A 20,236-nucleotide genomic window follows, 5' to 3' on the forward strand; every position below is an offset into this window, starting at 1 on the left:
TCTAGACAGTCAGCTACATATCATTGTTGTTGTAATTCTAGACATTCAGCTACATATCATTGTTGTTGTAATTCTAGACATTCAGCTACATATCATTGTTGTAATTCTAGACATTCAGCTACATATCATTGTTGTTGTAATTCTAGACATTCAGCTACATATCATTGTTGTTGTAATTCTAGACATTCAGCTACATATCATTGTTGTAATTCTAGACATTCAGCTACATATCATTGTTGTTGTAATTCTAGACATTCAGCTACATATCATTGTTGTTGTAATTCTAGACACTCAGCTACATATCATTGTTGTTGTAATTCTAGACATTCAGCTACATATCATTGTTGTTGTAATTCTAGACATTCAGCTACATATCATTGTTGTTGTAATTCTAGACATTCAGCTACATATCATCGTTGTTGTAATTCTAGACACTCAGCTACATATCATTGTTGTAATTCTAGACATTCAGCTACATATCATTGTTGTAATTCTAGACATTCAGCTACATATCATTGTTGTCGTAATTCTAGACATTCAGCTACATATCATTGTTGTAATTCTAGACATTCAGCTACATATCATTGTTGTAATTCTAGACATTCAGCTACATATCATTGTTGTTGTAATTCTAGACATTCAGCTACATATCATTGTTGTTGTAATTCTAGACAGTCAGCTACATATCATTGTTGTAATTCTAGACATTCAGCTACATATCATTGTTGTAATTCTAGACATTCAGCTACATATCATTGTTGTTGTAATTCTAGACATTCAGCTACATATCATTGTTGTAATTCTAGACATTCAGCTACATATCATTGTTGTAATTCTAGACATTCAGCTACATATCATTGTTGTAATTCTAGACATTCAGCTACATATCATTGTTGTTGTAATTCTAGACATTCAGCTACATATCATTGTTGTTGTAATTCTAGACATTCAGCTACATATCATTGTTGTTGTAATTCTAGACATTCAGCTACATATCATTGTTGTTGTAATACTAGACATTCAGCTACATATCATCGTTGTTGTAATTCTAGACATTCAGCTACATATCATTGTTGTAATTCTAGACATTCAGCTACATATCATTGTTGTAATTCTAGACATTCAGCTACATATCATTGTTGTCGTAATTCTAGACATTCAGCTACATATCATTGTTGTAATTCTAGACATTCAGCTACATATCATTGTTGTAATTCTAGACATTCAGCTACATATCATTGTTGTTGTAATTCTAGACATTCAGCTACATATCATTGTTGTTGTAATTCTAGACATTCAGCTACATATCATTGTTGTAATTCTAGACATTCAGCTACATATCATTGTTGTAATTCTAGACATTCAGCTACATATCATTGTTGTTGTAATTCTAGACATTCAGCTACATATCATTGTTGTAATTCTAGACATTCAGCTACATATCATTGTTGTAATTCTAGACATTCAGCTACATATCATTGTTGTAATTCTAGACATTCAGCTACATATCATTGTTGTTGTAATTCTAGACATTCAGCTACATATCATTGTTGTTGTAATTCTAGACACTCAGCTACATATCATTGTTGTAATTCTAGACATTCAGCTACATATCATTGTTGTTGTAATTCTAGACATTCAGCTACATATCATTGTTGTTGTAATACTAGACATTCAGCTACATATCATTGTTGTTGTAATTCTAGACATTCAGCTACATATCATTGTTGTTGTAATTCTAGACATTCAGCTACATATCATTGTTGTAATTCTAGACATTCAGCTACATATCATTGTTGTTGTAATTCTAGACACTCAGCTACATATCATTGTTGTTGTAATTCTAGACATTCAGCTACATATCATTGTTGTTGTAATTCTAGACATTCAGCTACATATCATTGTTGTTGTAATTCTAGACATTCAGCTACATATCATTGTTGTAATTCTAGACATTCAGCTACATATCATTGTTGTTGTAATTCTAGACATTCAGCTACATATCATTGTTGTAATTCTAGACATTCAGCTACATATCATCGTTGTTGTAATTCTAGACACTCAGCTACATATCATTGTTGTAATTCTAGACATTCAGCTACATATCATTGTTGTAATTCTAGACATTCAGCTACATATCATTGTTGTCGTAATTCTAGACATTCAGCTACATATCATTGTTGTAATTCTAGACATTCAGCTACATATCATTGTTGTAATTCTAGACATTCAGCTACATATCATTGTTGTTGTAATTCTAGACATTCAGCTACATATCATTGTTGTTGTAATTCTAGACATTCAGCTACATATCATTGTTGTAATTCTAGACATTCAGCTACATATCATTGTTGTAATTCTAGACATTCAGCTACATATCATTGTTGTTGTAATTCTAGACATTCAGCTACATATCATTGTTGTAATTCTAGACATTCAGCTACATATCATTGTTGTAATTCTAGACATTCAGCTACATATCATTGTTGTAATTCTAGACATTCAGCTACATATCATTGTTGTTGTAATTCTAGACATTCAGCTACATATCATTGTTGTTGTAATTCTAGACATTCAGCTACATATCATTGTTGTAATTCTAGACATTCAGCTACATATCATTGTTGTAATTCTAGACATTCAGCTACATATCATTGTTGTTGTAATACTAGACATTCAGCTACATATCATCGTTGTTGTAATTCTAGACATTCAGCTACATATCATTGTTGTAATTCTAGACATTCAGCTACATATCATTGTTGTAATTCTAGACATTCAGCTACATATCATTGTTGTAATTCTAGACATTCAGCTACATATCATTGTTGTTGTAATTCTAGACATTCAGCTACATATCATTGTTGTTGTAATTCTAGACATTCAGCTACATATCATTGTTGTAATTCTAGACATTCAGCTACATATCATTGTTGTAATTCTAGACATTCAGCTACATATCATTGTTGTTGTAATTCTAGACATTCAGCTACATATCATTGTTGTTGTAATTCTAGACAGTCAGCTACATATCATCGTTGTTGTAATTCTAGACATTCAGCTACATATCATTGTTGTTGTAATTCTAGACATTCAGCTACATATCATTGTTGTTGTAATACTAGACATTCAGCTACATATCATCGTTGTTGTAATTCTAGACATTCAGCTACATATCATTGTTGTAATTCTAGACATTCAGCTACATATCATTGTTGTAATTCTAGACATTCAGCTACATATCATTGTTGTTGTAATACTAGACATTCAGCTACATATCATCGTTGTTGTAATTCTAGACATTCAGCTACATATCATTGTTGTAATTCTAGACATTCAGCTACATATCATTGTTGTAATTCTAGACATTCAGCTACATATCATTGTTGTTGTAATTCTAGACATTCAGCTACATATCATTGTTGTAATTCTAGACATTCAGCTACATATCATTGTTGTAATTCTAGACATTCAGCTACATATCATTGTTGTTGTAATTCTAGACATTCAGCTACATATCATTGTTGTTGTAATTCTAGACATTCAGCTACATATCATTGTTGTAATTCTAGACATTCAGCTACATATCATTGTTGTAATTCTAGACATTCAGCTACATATCATTATTGTTGTAATTCTAGACATTCAGCTACATATCATTGTTGTTGTAATTCTAGACATTCAGCTACATATCATTGTTGTTGTAATTCTAGACATTCAGCTACATATCATTGTTGTAATTCTAGACATTCAGCTACATATCATTGTTGTAATTCTAGACATTCAGCTACATATCATTGTTGTTGTAATTCTAGACATTCAGCTACATATCATTGTTGTTGTAATTCTAGACATTCAGCTACATATCATTGTTGTAATTCTAGACATTCAGCTACATATCATTGTTGTTGTAATTCTAGACATTCAGCTACATATCATTGTTGTTGTAATTCTAGACAGTCAGCTACATATCATTGTTGTTGTAATTCTAGACATTCAGCTACATATCATTGTTGTAATTCTAGACATTCAGCTACATATCATTGTTGTAATTCTAGACATTCAGCTACATATCATTGTTGTTGTAATTCTAGACATTCAGCTACATATCATTGTTGTTGTAATTCTAGACATTCAGCTACATATCATTGTTGTAATTCTAGACATTCAGCTACATATCATTGTTGTAATTCTAGACATTCAGCTACATATCATTGTTGTTGTAATTCTAGACATTCAGCTACATATCATTGTTGTTGTAATTCTAGACATTCAGCTACATATCATTGTTGTTGTAATTCTAGACATTCAGCTACATATCATTGTTGTAATTCTAGACATTCAGCTACATATCATTGTTGTAATTCTAGACATTCAGCTACATATCATTGTTGTTGTAATTCTAGACATTCAGCTACATATCATTGTTGTTGTAATTCTAGACATTCAGCTACATATCATTGTTGTAATTCTAGACATTCAGCTACATATCATTGTTGTTGTAATTCTAGACATTCAGCTACATATCATTGTTGTTGTAATTCTAGACAGTCAGCTACATATCATCGTTGTTGTAATTCTAGACATTCAGCTACATATCATTGTTGTTGTAATTCTAGACATTCAGCTACATATCATTGTTGTTGTAATACTAGACATTCAGCTACATATCATCGTTGTTGTAATTCTAGACATTCAGCTACATATCATTGTTGTAATTCTAGACATTCAGCTACATATCATTGTTGTAATTCTAGACATTCAGCTACATATCATTGTTGTTGTAATTCTAGACATTCAGCTACATATCATTGTTGTAATTCTAGACATTCAGCTACATATCATTGTTGTTGTAATTCTAGACATTCAGCTACATATCATTGTTGTTGTAATTCTAGACATTCAGCTACATATCATTGTTGTAATTCTAGACATTCAGCTACATATCATTGTTGTTGTAATTCTAGACATTCAGCTACATATCATTGTTGTTGTAATTCTAGACATTCAGCTACATATCATTGTTGTTGTAATTCTAGACATTCAGCTACATATCATTGTTGTAATTCTAGACATTCAGCTACATATCATTGTTGTTGTAATTCTAGACATTCAGCTACATATCATTGTTGTTGTAATTCTAGACAGTCAGCTACATATCATTGTTGTTGTAATTCTAGACATTCAGCTACATATCATTGTTGTTGTAATTCTAGACATTCAGCTACATATCATCGTTGTTGTAATTCTAGACATTCAGCTACATATCATTGTTGTAATTCTAGACATTCAGCTACATATCATTGTTGTAATTCTAGACATTCAGCTACATATCATTGTTGTTGTAATTCTAGACATTCAGCTACATATCATTGTTGTAATTCTAGACATTCAGCTACATATCATTGTTGTTGTAATTCTAGACAGTCAGCTACATATCATTGTTGTTGTAATTCTAGACATTCAGCTACATATCATTGTTGTAATTCTAGACATTCAGCTACATATCATTGTTGTTGTAATTCTAGACATTCAGCTACATATCATTGTTGTTGTAATTCTAGACATTCAGCTACATATCATTGTTGTTGTAATTCTAGACATTCAGCTACATATCATTGTTGTAATTCTAGACATTCAGCTACATATCATTGTTGTTGTAATTCTAGACATTCAGCTACATATCATTGTTGTTGTAATTCTAGACAGTCAGCTACATATCATTGTTGTTGTAATTCTAGACATTCAGCTACATATCATTGTTGTTGTAATTCTAGACATTCAGCTACATATCATTGTTGTTGTAATACTAGACATTCAGCTACATATCATCGCTGTTGTAATTCTAGACATTCAGCTACATATCATTGTTGTAATTCTAGACATTCAGCTACATATCATTGTTGTAATTCTAGACATTCAGCTACATATCATTGTTGTTGTAATTCTAGACATTCAGCTACATATCATTGTTGTAATTCTAGACATTCAGCTACATATCATTGTTGTTGTAATTCTAGACAGTCAGCTACATATCATTGTTGTTGTAATTCTAGACATTCAGCTACATATCATTGTTGTTGTAATTCTAGACAGTCAGCTACATATCATTGTTGTTGTAATTCTAGACACTCAGCTACATATCATTGTTGTAATTCTAGACATTCAGCTACATATCATTGTTGTTGTAATTCTAGACACTCAGCTACATATCATTGTTGTTGTAATTCTAGACACTCAGCTACATATCATTGTTGTAATTCTAGACATTCAGCTACATATCATTGTTGTTGTAATTCTAGACATTCAGCTACATATCATCGTTGTTGTAATTCTAGACATTCAGCTACATATCATTGTTGTTGTAATTCTAGACACTCAGCTACATATCATTGTTGTTGTAATTCTAGACATTCAGCTACATATCATTGTTGTTGTAACTCTAGACATTCAGCTACATATCATCGTTGTTGTAATTCTAGACACTCAGCTACATATCATTGTTGTTGTAATTCTAGACATTCAGCTACATATCATTGTTGTTGTAATTCTAGACATTCAGCTACATATCATCGTTGTTGTAATTCTAGACATTCAGCTACATATCATCGTTGTTGTAATTCTAGACACTCAGCTACATATCATTGTTGTTGTAATTCTAGACATTCAGCTACATATCATTGTTGTTGTAATTCTAGACATTCAGCTACATATCATTGTTGTAATTCTAGACATTCAGCTACATATCATTGTTGTAATTCTAGACATTCAGCTACATATCATCGTTGTTGTAATTCTACACATTCAGCTACATATCATCGTTGTTGTAATTCTAGACATTCAGCTACATATCATTGTTGTAATTCTAGACATTCAGCTACATATCATGGTTGTTGTAATTCTAGACATTCAGCTACATATCATTGTTGTTGTAATTCTAGACATTCAGCTACATATCATTGTTGTAATTCTAGACATTCAGCTACATATCATTGTTGTAATTCTAGACATTCAGCTACATATCATTGTTGTTGTAATTCTAGACATTCAGCTACATATCATTGTTGTTGTAATTCTAGACAGTCAGCTACATATCATCGTTGTTGTAATTCTAGACATTCAGCTACATATCATTGTTGTTGTAATTCTAGACATTCAGCTACATATCATTGTTGTTGTAATACTAGACATTCAGCTACATATCATCGTTGTTGTAATTCTAGACATTCAGCTACATATCATTGTTGTAATTCTAGACATTCAGCTACATATCATTGTTGTAATTCTAGACATTCAGCTACATATCATTGTTGTTGTAATTCTAGACATTCAGCTACATATCATTGTTGTAATTCTAGACATTCAGCTACATATCATTGTTGTTGTAATTCTAGACATTCAGCTACATATCATTGTTGTTGTAATTCTAGACATTCAGCTACATATCATTGTTGTTGTAATTCTAGACATTCAGCTACATATCATTGTTGTTGTAATTCTAGACATTCAGCTACATATCATTGTTGTTGTAATTCTAGACATTCAGCTACATATCATTGTTGTTGTAATTCTAGACATTCAGCTACATATCATTGTTGTAATTCTAGACATTCAGCTACATATCATTGTTGTTGTAATTCTAGACATTCAGCTACATATCATTGTTGTTGTAATTCTAGACATTCAGCTACATATCATTGTTGTTGTAATTCTAGACATTCAGCTACATATCATTGTTGTTGTAATTCTAGACATTCAGCTACATATCATTGTTGTTGTAATACTAGACATTCAGCTACATATCATCGTTGTTGTAATTCTAGACATTCAGCTACATATCATTGTTGTAATTCTAGACATTCAGCTACATATCATTGTTGTAATTCTAGACATTCAGCTACATATCATTGTTGTAATTCTAGACATTCAGCTACATATCATTGTTGTTGTAATTCTAGACATTCAGCTACATATCATTGTTGTAATTCTAGACATTCAGCTACATATCATTGTTGTTGTAATTCTAGACAGTCAGCTACATATCATTGTTGTTGTAATTCTAGACACTCAGCTACATATCATTGTTGTTGTAATTCTAGACATTCAGCTACATATCATTGTTGTAATTCTAGACATTCAGCTACATATCATTGTTGTAATTCTAGACATTCAGCTACATATCATTGTTGTTGTAATTCTAGACATTCAGCTACATATCATTGTTGTAATTCTAGACATTCAGCTACATATCATTGTTGTTGTAATTCTAGACATTCAGCTACATATCATTGTTGTAATTCTAGACAGTCAGCTACATATCATCGTTGTTGTAATTCTAGACATTCAGCTACATATCATTGTTGTTGTAATTCTAGACAGTCAGCTACATATCATCGTTGTTGTAATTCTAGACATTCAGCTACATATCATTGTTGTTGTAATTCTAGACACTCAGCTACATATCATCGTTGTTGTAATTCTAGACATTCAGCTACATATCATCGTTGTTGTAATTCTAGACACTCAGCTACATATCATCGTTGTTGTAATTCTAGACATTCAGCTACATATCATTGTTGTTGTAATTCTAGACATTCAGCTACATATCATTGTTGTTGTAATTCTAGACATTCAGCTACATATCATCGTTGTTGTAATTCTAGACATTCAGCTACATATCATCGTTGTTGTAATTCTAGACACTCAGCTACATATCATTGTTGTTGTAATTCTAGACATTCAGCTACATATCATTGTTGTTGTAATTCTAGACATTCAGCTACATATCATTGTTGTAATTCTAGACATTCAGCTACATATCATTGTTGTAATTCTAGACATTCAGCTACATATCATCGTTGTTGTAATTCTACACATTCAGCTACATATCATCGTTGTTGTAATTCTAGACATTCAGCTACATATCATTGTTGTTGTAATTCTAGACATTCAGCTACATATCATTGTTGTTGTAATTCTAGACATTCAGCTACATATCATTGTTGTTGTAATTCTAGATATTCAGCTACATATCATTGTTGTTGTAATTCTAGACATTCAGCTACATATCATTGTTGTTGTAATTCTAGACATTCAGCTACATATCATCGTTGTTGTAATTCTAGACACTCAGCTACATATCATCATTGTTGTAATTCTAGACACTCAGCTACATATCATTGTTGTAATTCTAGACATTCAGCTACATATCATTGTTGTAATTCTAGACACTCAGCTACATATCATTGTTGTTGTAATTCTAGACATTCAGCTACATATCATCGTTGTTGTAATTCTAGACATTCAGCTACATATCATTGTTGTAATTCTAGACATTCAGCTACATATCATTGTTGTAATTCTAGACATTCAGCTACATATCATTGTTGTTGTAATTCTAGACATTCAGCTACATATCATTGTTGTTGTAATTCTAGACATTCAGCTACATATCATTGTTGTAATTCTAGACATTCAGCTACATATCATTGTTGTTGTAATTCTAGACATTCAGCTACATATCATCGTTGTTGTAATTCTAGACATTCAGCTACATATCATTGTTGTAATTCTAGACATTCAGCTACATATCATTGTTGTAATTCTAGACATTCAGCTACATATCATTGTTGTAATTCTAGACAGTCAGCTACATATCATCGTTGTTGTAATTCTAGACATTCAGCTACATATCATTGTTGTTGTAATTCTAGACATTCAGCTACATATCATTGTTGTTGTAATACTAGACATTCAGCTACATATCATTGTTGTAATTCTAGACATTCAGCTACATATCATTGTTGTTGTAATTCTAGACAGTCAGCTACATATCATTGTTGTTGTAATTCTAGACATTCAGCTACATATCATTGTTGTTGTAATTCTAGACATTCAGCTACATATCATCGTTGTTGTAATTCTAGACATTCAGCTACATATCATTGTTGTAATTCTAGACATTCAGCTACATATCATTGTTGTAATTCTAGACATTCAGCTACATATCATTGTTGTAATTCTAGACATTCAGCTACATATCATTGTTGTTGTAATTCTAGACATTCAGCTACATATCATTGTTGTAATTCTAGACATTCAGCTACATATCATTGTTGTTGTAATTCTAGACATTCAGCTACATATCATTGTTGTTGTAATTCTAGACATTCAGCTACATATCATTGTTGTAATTCTAGACATTCAGCTACATATCATTGTTGTTGTAATTCTAGACATTCAGCTACATATCATTGTTGTTGTAATTCTAGACATTCAGCTACATATCATTGTTGTTGTAATTCTAGACATTCAGCTACATATCATTGTTGTAATTCTAGACATTCAGCTACATATCATTGTTGTTGTAATTCTAGACATTCAGCTACATATCATTGTTGTTGTAATTCTAGACAGTCAGCTACATATCATTGTTGTTGTAATTCTAGACATTCAGCTACATATCATTGTTGTTGTAATTCTAGACATTCAGCTACATATCATTGTTGTTGTAATACTAGACATTCAGCTACATATCATCGTTGTTGTAATTCTAGACATTCAGCTACATATCATTGTTGTAATTCTAGACATTCAGCTACATATCATTGTTGTAATTCTAGACATTCAGCTACATATCATTGTTGTAATTCTAGACATTCAGCTACATATCATTGTTGTTGTAATTCTAGACATTCAGCTACATATCATTGTTGTAATTCTAGACATTCAGCTACATATCATTGTTGTTGTAATTCTAGACAGTCAGCTACATATCATTGTTGTTGTAATTCTAGACACTCAGCTACATATCATTGTTGTTGTAATACTAGACATTCAGCTACATATCATTGTTGTAATTCTAGACAGTCAGCTACATATCATCGTTGTTGTAATTCTAGACATTCAGCTACATATCATTGTTGTTGTAATTCTAGACATTCAGCTACATATCATTGTTGTTGTAATTCTAGATATTCAGCTACATATCATCGTTGTTGTAATACTAGACATTCAGCTACATATCATTGTTGTAATTCTAGACAGTCAGCTACATATCATTGTTGTTGTAACTCTAGACATTCAGCTACATATCATTGTTGTAATTCTAGACATTCAGCTACATATCATTGTTGTAATTCTAGACATTCAGCTACATATCATTGTTGTTGTAATTCTAGACATTCAGCTACATATCATTGTTGTTGTAATTCTAGACATTCAGCTACATATCATTGTTGTTGTAATTCTAGACATTCAGCTACATATCATCGTTGTTGTAATTCTAGACATTCAGCTACATATCATCGTTGTTGTAATTCTAGACACTCAGCTACATATCATTGTTGTTGTAATTCTAGACATTCAGCTACATATCATTGTTGTAATTCTAGACATTCAGCTACATATCATTGTTGTAATTCTAGACATTCAGCTACATATCATCGTTGTTGTAATTCTACACATTCAGCTACATATCATTGTTGTAATTCTAGACATTCAGCTACATATCATCGTTGTTGTAATTCTAGACATTCAGCTACATATCATTGTTGTTGTAATTCTAGACATTCAGCTACATATCATTGTTGTTGTAATTCTAGACATTCAGCTACATATCATTGTTGTTGTAATTCTAGATATTCAGCTACATATCATCGTTGTTGTAATTCTAGACACTCAGCTACATATCATTGTTGTAATTCTAGACACTCAGCTACATATCATTGTTGTAATTCTAGACATTCAGCTACATATCATTGTTGTTGTAATTCTAGACATTCAGCTACATATCATTGTTGTTGTAATTCTAGACATTCAGCTACATATCATTGTTGTAATTCTAGACATTCAGCTACATATCATCGTTGTTGTAATTCTAGACACTCAGCTACATATCATTGTTGTAATTCTAGACATTCAGCTACATATCATTGTTGTAATTCTAGACATTCAGCTACATATCATTGTTGTAATTCTAGACATTCAGCTACATATCATTGTTGTTGTAATTCTAGACATTCAGCTACATATCATTGTTGTAATTCTAGACATTCAGCTACATATCATTGTTGTTGTAATTCTAGACATTCAGCTACATATCATTGTTGTTGTAATTCTAGACATTCAGCTACATATCATTGTTGTTGTAATTCTAGACATTCAGCTACATATCATTGTTGTTGTAATTCTAGACATTCAGCTACATATCATTGTTGTTGTAATTCTAGACATTCAGCTACATATCATCGTTGTTGTAATTCTAGACACTCAGCTACATATCATTGTTGTAATTCTAGACATTCAGCTACATATCATTGTTGTAATTCTAGACATTCAGCTACATATCATTGTTGTAATTCTAGACATTCAGCTACATATCATTGTTGTTGTAATTCTAGACATTCAGCTACATATCATCGTTGTTGTAATTCTAGACATTCAGCTACATATCATTGTTGTAATTCTAGACATTCAGCTACATATCATTGTTGTAATTCTAGACAGTCAGCTACATATCATTGTTGTTGTAATTCTAGACATTCAGCTACATATCATTGTTGTAATTCTAGACATTCAGCTACATATCATTGTTGTAATTCTAGACATTCAGCTACATATCATTGTTGTTGTAATTCTAGACATTCAGCTACATATCATTGTTGTTGTAATTCTAGACATTCAGCTACATATCATTGTTGTTGTAATTCTAGACATTCAGCTACATATCATTGTTGTAATTCTAGACATTCAGCTACATATCATTGTTGTAATTCTAGACATTCAGCTACATATCATTGTTGTTGTAATTCTAGACATTCAGCTACATATCATTGTTGTTGTAATTCTAGACATTCAGCTACATATCATTGTTGTAATTCTAGACATTCAGCTACATATCATTGTTGTTGTAATTCTAGACATTCAGCTACATATCATTGTTGTTGTAATTCTAGACAGTCAGCTACATATCATCGTTGTTGTAATTCTAGACATTCAGCTACATATCATTGTTGTTGTAATTCTAGACATTCAGCTACATATCATTGTTGTTGTAATACTAGACATTCAGCTACATATCATCGTTGTTGTAATTCTAGACATTCAGCTACATATCATTGTTGTAATTCTAGACATTCAGCTACATAACATTGTTGTAATTCTAGACATTCAGCTACATATCATTGTTGTTGTAATTCTAGACATTCAGCTACATATCATTGTTGTAATTCTAGACATTCAGCTACATATCATTGTTGTTGTAATTCTAGACATTCAGCTACATATCATTGTTGTTGTAATTCTAGACATTCAGCTACATATCATTGTTGTAATTCTAGACATTCAGCTACATATCATTGTTGTTGTAATTCTAGACATTCAGCTACATATCATTGTTGTTGTAATTCTAGACATTCAGCTACATATCATTGTTGTTGTAATTCTAGACATTCAGCTACATATCATTGTTGTAATTCTAGACATTCAGCTACATATCATTGTTGTTGTAATTCTAGACATTCAGCTACATATCATTGTTGTTGTAATTCTAGACAGTCAGCTACATATCATTGTTGTTGTAATTCTAGACATTCAGCTACATATCATTGTTGTTGTAATTCTAGACATTCAGCTACATATCATCGTTGTTGTAATTCTAGACATTCAGCTACATATCATTGTTGTAATTCTAGACATTCAGCTACATATCATTGTTGTAATTCTAGACATTCAGCTACATATCATTGTTGTTGTAATTCTAGACATTCAGCTACATATCATTGTTGTAATTCTAGACATTCAGCTACATATCATTGTTGTTGTAATTCTAGACAGTCAGCTACATATCATTGTTGTTGTAATTCTAGACATTCAGCTACATATCATTGTTGTAATTCTAGACATTCAGCTACATATCATTGTTGTTGTAATTCTAGACATTCAGCTACATATCATTGTTGTAATTCTAGACATTCAGCTACATATCATTGTTGTTGTAATTCTAGACATTCAGCTACATATCATTGTTGTAATTCTAGACATTCAGCTACATATCATTGTTGTTGTAATTCTAGACATTCAGCTACATATCATTGTTGTTGTAATTCTAGACAGTCAGCTACATATCATTGTTGTTGTAATTCTAGACATTCAGCTACATATCATTGTTGTTGTAATTCTAGACATTCAGCTACATATCATTGTTGTTGTAATACTAGACATTCAGCTACATATCATCGCTGTTGTAATTCTAGACATTCAGCTACATATCATTGTTGTAATTCTAGACATTCAGCTACATATCATTGTTGTAATTCTAGACATTCAGCTACATATCATTGTTGTTGTAATTCTAGACATTCAGCTACATATCATTGTTGTAATTCTAGACATTCAGCTACATATCATTGTTGTTGTAATTCTAGACAGTCAGCTACATATCATTGTTGTTGTAATTCTAGACATTCAGCTACATATCATTGTTGTTGTAATTCTAGACAGTCAGCTACATATCATTGTTGTTGTAATTCTAGACACTCAGCTACATATCATTGTTGTAATTCTAGACATTCAGCTACATATCATTGTTGTTGTAATTCTAGACACTCAGCTACATATCATTGTTGTTGTAATTCTAGACACTCAGCTACATATCATTGTTGTAATTCTAGACATTCAGCTACATATCATTGTTGTTGTAATTCTAGACATTCAGCTACATATCATCGTTGTTGTAATTCTAGACATTCAGCTACATATCATTGTTGTTGTAATTCTAGACACTCAGCTACATATCATTGTTGTTGTAATTCTAGACATTCAGCTACATATCATTGTTGTTGTAACTCTAGACATTCAGCTACATATCATCGTTGTTGTAATTCTAGACACTCAGCTACATATCATTGTTGTTGTAATTCTAGACATTCAGCTACATATCATTGTTGTTGTAATTCTAGACATTCAGCTACATATCATCGTTGTTGTAATTCTAGACATTCAGCTACATATCATCGTTGTTGTAATTCTAGACACTCAGCTACATATCATTGTTGTTGTAATTCTAGACATTCAGCTACATATCATTGTTGTTGTAATTCTAGACATTCAGCTACATATCATTGTTGTAATTCTAGACATTCAGCTACATATCATTGTTGTAATTCTAGACATTCAGCTACATATCATCGTTGTTGTAATTCTACACATTCAGCTACATATCATCGTTGTTGTAATTCTAGACATTCAGCTACATATCATTGTTGTAATTCTAGACATTCAGCTACATATCATGGTTGTTGTAATTCTAGACATTCAGCTACATATCATTGTTGTTGTAATTCTAGACATTCAGCTACATATCATTGTTGTAATTCTAGACATTCAGCTACATATCATTGTTGTAATTCTAGACATTCAGCTACATATCATTGTTGTTGTAATTCTAGACATTCAGCTACATATCATTGTTGTTGTAATTCTAGACAGTCAGCTACATATCATCGTTGTTGTAATTCTAGACATTCAGCTACATATCATTGTTGTTGTAATTCTAGACATTCAGCTACATATCATTGTTGTTGTAATACTAGACATTCAGCTACATATCATCGTTGTTGTAATTCTAGACATTCAGCTACATATCATTGTTGTAATTCTAGACATTCAGCTACATATCATTGTTGTAATTCTAGACATTCAGCTACATATCATTGTTGTTGTAATTCTAGACATTCAGCTACATATCATTGTTGTAATTCTAGACATTCAGCTACATATCATTGTTGTTGTAATTCTAGACATTCAGCTACATATCATTGTTGTTGTAATTCTAGACATTCAGCTACATATCATTGTTGTAATTCTAGACATTCAGCTACATATCATTGTTGTTGTAATTCTAGACATTCAGCTACATATCATTGTTGTTGTAATTCTAGACATTCAGCTACCTATCATTGTTGTAATTCTAGACATTCAGCTACATATCATTGTTGTTGTAATTCTAGACATTCAGCTACATATCATTGTTGTTGTAATTCTAGACAGTCAGCTACATATCATTGTTGTTGTAATTCTAGACATTCAGCTACATATCATTGTTGTTGTAATTCTAGACATTCAGCTACATATCATTGTTGTTGTAATACTAGACATTCAGCTACATATCATCGTTGTTGTAATTCTAGACATTCAGCTACATATCATTGTTGTAATTCTAGACATTCAGCTACATATCATTGTTGTAATTCTAGACATTCAGCTACATATCATTGTTGTAATTCTAGACATTCAGCTACATATCATTGTTGTTGTAATTCTAGACATTCAGCTACATATCATTGTTGTAATTCTAGACATTCAGCTACATATCATTGTTGTTGTAATTCTAGACAGTCAGCTACATATCATTGTTGTTGTAATTCTAGACACTCAGCTACATATCATTGTTGTTGTAATTCTAGACATTCAGCTACATATCATTGTTGTAATTCTAGACATTCAGCTACATATCATTGTTGTAATTCTAGACATTCAGCTACATATCATTGTTGTTGTAATTCTAGACATTCAGCTACATATCATTGTTGTAATTCTAGACATTCAGCTACATATCATTGTTGTTGTAATTCTAGACATTCAGCTACATATCATTGTTGTAATTCTAGACAGTCAGCTACATATCATCGTTGTTGTAATTCTAGACATTCAGCTACATATCATTGTTGTTGTAATTCTAGACAGTCAGCTACATATCATCGTTGTTGTAATTCTAGACATTCAGCTACATATCATTGTTGTTGTAATTCTAGACACTCAGCTACATATCATCGTTGTTGTAATTCTAGACATTCAGCTACATATCATCGTTGTTGTAATTCTAGACACTCAGCTACATATCATCGTTGTTGTAATTCTAGACATTCAGCTACATATCATTGTTGTTGTAATTCTAGACATTCAGCTACATATCATTGTTGTTGTAATTCTAGACATTCAGCTACATATCATCGTTGTTGTAATTCTAGACATTCAGCTACATATCATCGTTGTTGTAATTCTAGACACTCAGCTACATATCATTGTTGTTGTAATTCTAGACATTCAGCTACATATCATTGTTGTTGTAATTCTAGACATTCAGCTACATATCATTGTTGTAATTCTAGACATTCAGCTACATATCATTGTTGTAATTCTAGACATTCAGCTACATATCATCGTTGTTGTAATTCTACACATTCAGCTACATATCATCGTTGTTGTAATTCTAGACATTCAGCTACATATCATTGTTGTTGTAATTCTAGACATTCAGCTACATATCATTGTTGTTGTAATTCTAGACATTCAGCTACATATCATTGTTGTTGTAATTCTAGATATTCAGCTACATATCATTGTTGTTGTAATTCTAGACATTCAGCTACATATCATTGTTGTTGTAATTCTAGACATTCAGCTACATATCATCGTTGTTGTAATTCTAGACACTCAGCTACATATCATCATTGTTGTAATTCTAGACACTCAGCTACATATCATTGTTGTAATTCTAGACATTCAGCTACATATCATTGTTGTAATTCTAGACACTCAGCTACATATCATTGTTGTTGTAATTCTAGACATTCAGCTACATATCATCGTTGTTGTAATTCTAGACATTCAGCTACATATCATTGTTGTAATTCTAGACATTCAGCTACATATCATTGTTGTAATTCTAGACATTCAGCTACATATCATTGTTGTTGTAATTCTAGACATTCAGCTACATATCATTGTTGTTGTAATTCTAGACATTCAGCTACATATCATTGTTGTAATTCTAGACATTCAGCTACATATCATTGTTGTTGTAATTCTAGACATTCAGCTACATATCATCGTTGTTGTAATTCTAGACATTCAGCTACATATCATTGTTGTAATTCTAGACATTCAGCTACATATCATTGTTGTAATTCTAGACATTCAGCTACATATCATTGTTGTAATTCTAGACAGTCAGCTACATATCATCGTTGTTGTAATTCTAGACATTCAGCTACATATCATTGTTGTTGTAATTCTAGACATTCAGCTACATATCATTGTTGTTGTAATACTAGACATTCAGCTACATATCATTGTTGTAATTCTAGACATTCAGCTACATATCATTGTTGTTGTAATTCTAGACAGTCAGCTACATATCATTGTTGTTGTAATTCTAGACATTCAGCTACATATCATTGTTGTAATTCTAGACATTCAGCTACATATCATTGTTGTAATTCTAGACATTCAGCTACATATCATTGTTGTAATTCTAGACATTCAGCTACATATCATTGTTGTAATTCTAGACATTCAGCTACATATCATTGTTGTTGTAATTCTAGACATTCAGCTACATATCATTGTTGTAATTCTAGACATTCAGCTACATATCATTGTTGTTGTAATTCTAGACATTCAGCTACATATCATTGTTGTTGTAATTCTAGACATTCAGCTACATATCATTGTTGTAATTCTAGACATTCAGCTACATATCATTGTTGTTGTAATTCTAGACATTCAGCTACATATCATTGTTGTTGTAATTCTAGACATTCAGCTACATATCATTGTTGTTGTAATTCTAGACATTCAGCTACATATCATTGTTGTAATTCTAGACATTCAGCTACATATCATTGTTGTTGTAATTCTAGACATTCAGCTACATATCATTGTTGTTGTAATTCTAGACAGTCAGCTACATATCATTGTTGTTGTAATTCTAGACATTCAGCTACATATCATTGTTGTTGTAATTCTAGACATTCAGCTACATATCATTGTTGTTGTAATACTAGACATTCAGCTACATATCATCGTTGTTGTAATTCTAGACATTCAGCTACATATCATTGTTGTAATTCTAGACATTCAGCTACATATCATTGTTGTAATTCTAGACATTCAGCTACATATCATTGTTGTAATTCTAGACATTCAGCTACATATCATTGTTGTTGTAATTCTAGACATTCAGCTACATATCATTGTTGTAATTCTAGACATTCAGCTACATATCATTGTTGTTGTAATTCTAGACAGTCAGCTACATATCATTGTTGTTGTAATTCTAGACACTCAGCTACATATCATTGTTGTTGTAATACTAGACATTCAGCTACATATCATTGTTGTAATTCTAGACAGTCAGCTACATATCATCGTTGTTGTAATTCTAGACAGTCAGCTACATATCATCGTTGTTGTAATTCTAGACATTCAGCTACATATCATTGTTGTAATTCTAGACAGTCAGCTACATATCATTGTTGTTGTAACTCTAGACATTCAGCTACATATCATTGTTGTAATTCTAGACATTCAGCTACATATCATTGTTGTAATTCTAGACATTCAGCTACATATCATTGTTGTTGTAATTCTAGACATTCAGCTACATATCATTGTTGTTGTAATTCTAGACATTCAGCTACATATCATTGTTGTTGTAATTCTAGACATTCAGCTACATATCATCGTTGTTGTAATTCTAGACATTCAGCTACATATCATCGTTGTTGTAATTCTAGACACTCAGCTACATATCATTGTTGTTGTAATTCTAGACATTCAGCTACATATCATTGTTGTAATTCTAGACATTCAGCTACATATCATTGTTGTAATTCTAGACATTCAGCTACATATCATCGTTGTTGTAATTCTACACATTCAGCTACATATCATTGTTGTAATTCTAGACATTCAGCTACATATCATCGTTGTTGTAATTCTAGACATTCAGCTACATATCATTGTTGTTGTAATTCTAGACATTCAGCTACATATCATTGTTGTTGTAATTCTAGACATTCAGCTACATATCATTGTTGTTGTAATTCTAGATATTCAGCTACATATCATCGTTGTTGTAATTCTAGACACTCAGCTACATATCATTGTTGTAATTCTAGACACTCAGCTACATATCATTGTTGTAATTCTAGACATTCAGCTACATATCATTGTTGTTGTAATTCTAGACATTCAGCTACATATCATTGTTGTTGTAATTCTAGACATTCAGCTACATATCATTGTTGTAATTCTAGACATTCAGCTACATATCATCGTTGTTGTAATTCTAGACACTCAGCTACATATCATTGTTGTAATTCTAGACATTCAGCTACATATCATTGTTGTAATTCTAGACATTCAGCTACATATCATTGTTGTAATTCTA

At 31.3% G+C, this 20,236-nt stretch overlaps 1 protein-coding gene across 1 annotated transcript in view; it reads left to right on the forward strand.

Annotated features, from left to right (window-relative positions):
* Positions 1-20,236, forward strand: part of LOC139572810 (intermembrane lipid transfer protein VPS13B-like) — a 920,449-nt gene that overhangs the window by 579,105 nt on the left and 321,108 nt on the right. The window lies entirely within an intron of this gene.

This window comes from Salvelinus alpinus, chromosome 4, assembly GCF_045679555.1.
Source record: "Salvelinus alpinus chromosome 4, SLU_Salpinus.1, whole genome shotgun sequence".
NCBI lineage: Eukaryota > Metazoa > Chordata > Actinopteri > Salmoniformes > Salmonidae > Salvelinus > Salvelinus alpinus.